Here is a 7,098-nt window from a genome sequence, read left to right as displayed (position 1 = left end):
AGCAAGGCCTTGGCACCTGGGAAGGGAGCCTTTTCATCCAAGCAGCCCCAGGAAGGGGGGCGTTTCATTTTTATTTTTATCATGGACATTCTTTACTTCTGGTCAATGTGTCCTTTTCTTTCATAATTAAAACAGATGTACAGTCTATGCTCAATAGGCCACAAACAGGCTTAAATTCGAGTTAAGTCGTGCATAAGCCAGAATGCCTTCCCCAGACCTCAGTGCGTGAACATTTCTACCATAATTAGTAATCAGGAAAATGCAGGATCATAGTGAGAGAGCATTTCCACCCACCAGCCTGGCAGACATGAAGTCTGAAAAAACCCAGTGGTTAACATGGCAAATTTTGTGTTATACATATTTTTTTCCCAATTTTAAAAAGCATGAGAATGATAAATCCATCTGTGGCCTATTGTCGCCATGGGGCATTGGAGCCGTGGGGTCAGGATGGTATATGGCCCTGTGCCAGGATTGGGTGGTGGCTTTATAGGTGTTAATGAGCTTTATTCTTTAAACAAACAAAATGAAAATTGGCCTTGAGTGGACCTGTCTGACAGATAGTGAGTAATCCAATTCTCTGCATCTGCATTAAAAAAAAAAAAAACACTAAAAAAGCAAATACCCATGTTCCCATGATCCAGGACTTGTTATAAAGACGAACACGAGAAGCCCCTTGGGTCCACCATTTGCTTCCTCTACGTCATCAACAGGGTTTTTAGTTTCGTTACATGGAATAGTAAGAATAGTCCCTGACAACTGCTGTCAAGTGATCTTGACAAAAGAGCAAAGGCAATTCAATAGAGAATGAATAATCTTTTCAACAAATGGTGCTGGAACAACTGGATGTCCACATGCCAGAAAAAAAAATAATCTAGACGCAGACTTTATGTCTTTCAAAAAATTAACTCAAAATGAGTAACGTGGAATGTGAAACTAAAAAATCCGAAAGATGATGACCTAGAGGAAAATCTAGGTGACTTTGCATTTGGTGATGACTTCTTTGGCTACACCACCAAAGGCACGAGCCATGAAAAACACAGAGGTAAACCCAAAGAATTAGGAGAGTACAACCTCTTCATTCTAGGATTCAGGCAGGACGTAGATGCCCCCACACCCACCTCCTGCAAACCAACTGGAGATTCATTCCCTGTGGACCAAAACTCCAAGATGAGAAGAGCAGGACAATTAAGGGAGGAGGCTAGGCCCTGTCCAGACCACATTTCTCATTCTAGAAGTCAGGAGACCTCTCCGACCACGCATGCGCAGAAAGTCTCCTTGGAGGTCAAAGTTGAGGAGTGATGTCAAGGGATGCTCTACCCACAGGCCTCTGGAATAGAATCCATCTTGGCTAAGAGAAGTGTGTGCACACATGGGAATATCCTGAGCTGTATGGACTGTGAACCGGGCAAATCAAAATGATTGGCCAAAGGAATGCCCCATATAAGTGATTTAAACTACCACGAGGGTGACTCAGGGAGTCTCCCTCTGAGTCTGCCCATGTGTCTACCCACACATATTATTGTCTTCTTTTCCTCTTACTAAACACTTTACTTGCTCCAATACTGTCTTTGTGGGAATTCTTTTTTAAAATATATATATATACATATATTTATTTATTGGCTGTGCTGGGTTTTGTTGTGGTGCACAGGCTTCTTTAGTTGTGGCATGCAGACTTAGTTGCCTTGTGGCACGCGGGATTTTAGTTCCCTGAGCAGGGATTGAACTCATGTCTCCTGCATTGGAAGGCATATTCTTAACCACTGAACCACCAGAGAAGTCCCTGTGGGAATTCTTTCCTGCAAAGCCAAAGGGACATGGCCTTTGTCACTGACCACTGGTCTAGTGGCTAGGATCTGGTGCTTTTTCCACGTGAACCTGGCTTCAATCTCTTGTTGGGAACCCAAGTTTCACTCCAACCTGTTGCAGGCCGGGGCCACCCGCCTGAGATCAAGATGACAGATGACAAAGAGGCCAGGCTCTCTAGAGATGAGAAGCTGGACAGTTTCTCGGTTGTGCTCTGGCCCCTGCTTCCCTGGGAGCTCCCTTCTGGGGACGCCAGTGGATAAAGTCATGAGTGACTACTGGGAAACAGGGCTTCCCAGTGGGGCACCCAGCAGGGCAGGGGTGAGGAAATATAGAGTCATGATAGCACCAGTCCAGATCAGAACCTGGGCCAGAGTCACCTTGGTATTTAATGGCCATGGGGATTACAGTGGTGATACACCCACCTTGTCTGTCTCTTGTCTGTTGCAGCCTGGTTGCCTGCCATACCTGTCTCCCTCCTGCTCTGCTAGGATGTCCCTCCCCGTCCTCCTCCTTGCTGAGCTCAGATCAAAGCCCCTGCTCCCAGATCCATCGTCTGGCTCCCATGTTCTTCTCCCACACTCTCAGGTTTCGTACATTTGCTTTTTTTTTGATCGCTGGAAGACATGGACTGGAAGACATGGACTCGACCTTCAGTAAGAAAAGGGATTTATTTGGCATGAGGCTGGGTAGATCACCCAATGAGCAGGATGTCTCATCTTAAGCAAGTCTCGAGATGTGCAGCTGTCACTTATTTTGAGAGTGGTCCAGAGTATGAAAGGGTCCTGCAGAAGGTCAGAGCTGCAGACCAAGCTGCTAGGCCACTAGAGCTAGAAGATGCAGCCAGTCTAAAGGCTCAAGGGGATCTGTCCATGGTAGATAGTGATGGCAGGACAGAGTTTGGGGGAAGGCCTCAGTAGAAGGATCCCAGCACATATCCATAAAGCTTTGGAGCAAGGCCTTATCTTCCATGGCAGAGCTATTCACCACTCAAAAAGCAGCTGCTGTCATGCTACTGGGCTGTGGTCCAGACTTCAAGCATGATCCCAGGATATCAAGTGTCTATGTGAACGGTGATGCCCATCATGACCTGAATATTGGCAGACCCGCTGAGCTCTGCAGCCAGGTGGGCACGACAGCGATCCAGCAGAGAGAGCACCTTCCCGACCAGGTCCACCTGGGGCCCAAGGCCCAAGTCAGGTACATGGACAGGTAGTCAAGACCCCAGGTCACCTGCCTGCATCATACAGTACCCTGTTCCAGCTCACACCTATGGGCTTCTGGGCAGAGGTTCCCTATGACGGACCCATGCAGGAGATACACTCAGACCTGGCTCCTGGGTGTGTCACCGTGGTGAGGTGAGTACTCCAGGTGTGCAGGACACTTGGCTGTCCCCTTGGTAGAGAGAGCTATGGCCTGAGATAAAGATGTCATGGAAAACAAGTTGACTGATTGGTCCGGGACCCAGGGGGAATAAGACAAGGACAGTAGAAAGGGTTCTGCACCCAGTTCCAATGTGTGGTATAGAGGTCTTCCCCAGTTCAGATCAGTTCAGTTCAGTTGTTCAGTCGTGTGCGACTCTTTGCGACCCCATGAATCGCAGCACGCCAGGCCTCCCTGTCCATCACCAACTCCCGGAGTTCACTCAAACTCACGTCCATCGAGTCAGTGATGCCATCCAGCCATCTCATCCTCTGTCATCCCCTTCTCCTCCTGCCCTCAATCTTTCCCAGCATCAGGGCCTTTTCAAAATGAGTCAGCTCTTCACATCAGGTGGCCAAAGGATTGGAGTTTCAGCTTTCAAATCAGTCCTTCCAGTGAATATTCAGGACTGATCTCCTTTAGGATGGACTGGTTGGATCTCCTTGCAGTCCAAGGGACTCTCATGAGTCTTCTCCAGCACCACAGTTCAAAAGCATCCATTCTTCGGCACTCAACTTTCTTTTTAGTCCAACTCTCACATCCATACATGACCACTGGAAAAACCATAGCCTTGACTAGGTCTTCCCGAGCACCAAGCAATTCTCACACTCCGGCTGGTGTAATTCAATGCAACGGCAACACACTTCGAGTCTCCCTGGGGATAGCATCAAATCCCACAGGTTAAGGGCTCAGTCCCACAAGACTGCCCCTCACCACTTCAGATGCCAAGCACAAGCCAGGTTGTCATCTGTGCTTCTGACCGACTAGCTACATAGATGAGAGGTTCCCCCGACCCCTTCTGAGGGTTCCATTAATTTGGCAGAAGGACTCCCAGGACTCAAAGCAACATTTCCCTTACTAGACCACCAGCTTCTTAGAAAAGGATATAACGGAGGACCTGGCAGATGGATGTGATGTGCCAGGTGCCACTCTCACAGCACACCTGTTGTGTTCACCAACACAGATGCTCTCGAAACCCCATCCTGCTGAGTTTTCATGAAGGCTTCCTCACACAGGCATTATTGATGAAAGCTTAGGCCCTCTTGGGCTAGAGGTCCTGACTTCTGGGCCCAGAGCATTGCTTCTATCAGAGCTCATGGGAAGGGCTCTGTAGAAACCTGCCATCTGGCTAACATGGACTCCTCATAATCAGGGATCATCTGGCCAAGAAAAGACTGCTGTATTGGCAAGGCAGTTGATCCTGAGAACTTCAGGAGCTAGCACTGCTGCTCTCCAACGACAGTAAGAAGTATGTCCGTGACACACAGATTCACTAGGGGTTCAAGCTCTGGTCAGGGAACTAGATCCTGCATGGGGCAACTGAGTTCGCAGGCCACAACTAAAGATCCCACACATGGCAATGAAGATCCTGCAAGCCGGTGACACACACCTGGTGCAGCCAAATAAATAAATCTTTAAAAAATATTAATAGACAAGCAATTTAATAAACTTGATTGATAAACAAAATAAGCAACTGCACAATGGTGGCCTAATAAGGAGAAAACCATTAAACGCTCAGAGCTGTGGTGGGTAAAGTTCTGGTTTAGTCCTCCAGGAGAATCACCTAGACCAGTGGAGATGCTTTCTGAGGGGGAGAAAGATCTAGAATGGGTGATGGAAGAGGATACAGTCTATGGCAAAATGGACACAAAGCGCTCCCAATGGAGTCTGCCCTCATGTTCGAGACACTCACGGTCCTATGGACTGTGACTTTTGTCTCTCCTCCCACCAAGAGGCAGAGTCCATTTTGGCAGGCTGAGAAGCTGGACTTGCCGATGTGTAGTGGGTAGAGCCACATTCTCCAAAAAAGTTCAAGTTCCTTTAAAAAATTAAAAAAAAAAGTACAGACATTAAAAAAAAAAAAGTTCAGGTTCCAGTCCCTGGTACCTGTGAACGTGACCTTCTTTGGAATTAGTCTTTGCAGATGTTACTGAGTTAAGAGGGGGTCACGCTGGATTGGGTGGGCCGTAACTCCAAAGACTGGGGTCCTGAATTTGTATTGATTTCTTTATTTTGCTGCTCAGCAGTGAAAGTGCAAAGTCCCAACCACTGGACTGCCAGAGTGTCCTTAGAAAGAAGTAAAGTTGGACCCAGACACAGAGGAGACACATGGGGAAGAAGGTCATGTGAAGACAGAGGCAAAAACTGGAGCCATGCAGCTATAAGGCAAGGAAGAGCAAAAATGGCTAAGAACCCCCAAGCAGCTAAGAAGAAGCAAAGGAGGACACTCCCCCTCCCAGAGCTTTCAGAGGGAGCATGGCCCTGCCAACACCTTCATTTTGGACTTGAAGCCTCTAGAACTATGGAGAAAATACATTTCTGTTTTTGTTGTTTGAAGCCACCAAACTTGTGGTCCTTTGTGGTATGGCAGTCTCCTCTTGGGGCTTCCCTGGTGGCTCAGGTGGTAAAGAATCCACCTGCAATACAGGAGACTGGGTTCGATCCCTGGATTGGGAAGATCCCCTGGAGAAGAGAAAGGCTACCCACTCCGGTATTCTGGCCTGGAGAATTCCATAGACTAAGTCCATGGGGTCGCAAAGAGTCGGACACGACTGAGCTACTTTCACCTTCACCTTCACCAGTCTCCTCTCAGGGTCTGGGGTAGACAGTTATATCCAGCCAGCCCCTAGCAGGGTCAAGTCCCAGCAGCTTCAAGTGCCAACCAGCTTGAGGACATACCCTGACATCAGTTCTCATTCCCCTGAGACCACTTTCTGACACATGCAACCTACACACCAGCCCTGTCTCCAGGGGCATATACATCCACATCTCATTTCCAGACTTTAGGCAGGTCCAGCATATTCCTGATTCCTGTTCTCTAAACCAGGAGTCAGGGAGGAAAGGAGGGCTATGGAGGGGCCTCTGCCAAAGGCTGTGGTGTAATTAAACAGCCCTGTGTGGTTATCGATTCCATCACTTGCCAAGGCCTGGCAATGAAGAAGGCAACAATTGAATCAAGTTATCTCTGCAGCCAGAGGGCTTGGACTCTGCGGCTCTCCCTGGCACCCCATGGGAACCCGCCCATCCATCCGAGGCGACTTTCCAGGAAAAGGCCTTCTCTCTCCAGGCTAGTCCAAGGAAGCCAGGGCAGGTTGTGGGAGAGATGAGGGAAGAAATGGAAGGAACGTGAAAGTGGCACGCTGGGCGCAGGCGGGGGCAGAGAGAGACGCAGGTAGGTAGGTAATCCAGTGCGCCCGGGGCCCAGGCATCCCAAACCGCTCGGTTGGCTCTCCCGGAGACCCACCCAACCTCACGCTTTTCTCTATTAAAAAAAAAAATGTTTTCGCTTTTAAAATTTTAACAAAGGTATACGTTTACAACGACAGCGAGAGAACGGCTGAGTTGAAGGAGAGAAGCGATCGTTAAAGGGAAGCCGGAGAGACGGATGCTGCGCGGAGGGTGTGGGAAAGGGGCTGAAATCGTGATCCTCGCTCCCGCATTCCCGAGGCCGCGAGCTAGTGGGGGATTCCGGGAGGCGCTCCTCCACCCTGGACACTGGTATCCCGGGCTGGCCCAGCGCAGTCGGCATATCCAGGGCCAGGTACTCCGGGCCGGATGCTGGCGATCGCAGGGAACGGTGGTACCGGGGACCCCCTGCTCCCCAGGGACTCCAAGCAAGGCCCCGCCCCTGGCTTCCCGCGCTGGCTCCCGCGGCCTCCAGCCTCGCGCTCGCCCACCCAGCCCCGCTCCCCTCGCTCCCGCGCGCGTGCGCCCGCTCCCCACTGCCGCCGCGGGCGCGCGCGCGCCGTGTCCGTCGTCCCAGGCGGGAGCCGGAGACCGCGGGGCGGGCGGCTGGCTGGAGAGCGTGCGCCCGGAGCGCCTGGAGCGCGGCCCATCCAGGCGGGAGCGCGGGCGGGGCGGGGCGGGGCAGGG

The sequence above is a fragment of the Oryx dammah genome, unplaced genomic scaffold (assembly GCF_014754425.2).
Source record: "Oryx dammah isolate SB20612 unplaced genomic scaffold, SCBI_Odam_1.1 HiC_scaffold_23, whole genome shotgun sequence".
Classification (NCBI taxonomy): domain Eukaryota; kingdom Metazoa; phylum Chordata; class Mammalia; order Artiodactyla; family Bovidae; genus Oryx; species Oryx dammah.
This window is presented reverse-complemented; position numbering follows the sequence as displayed.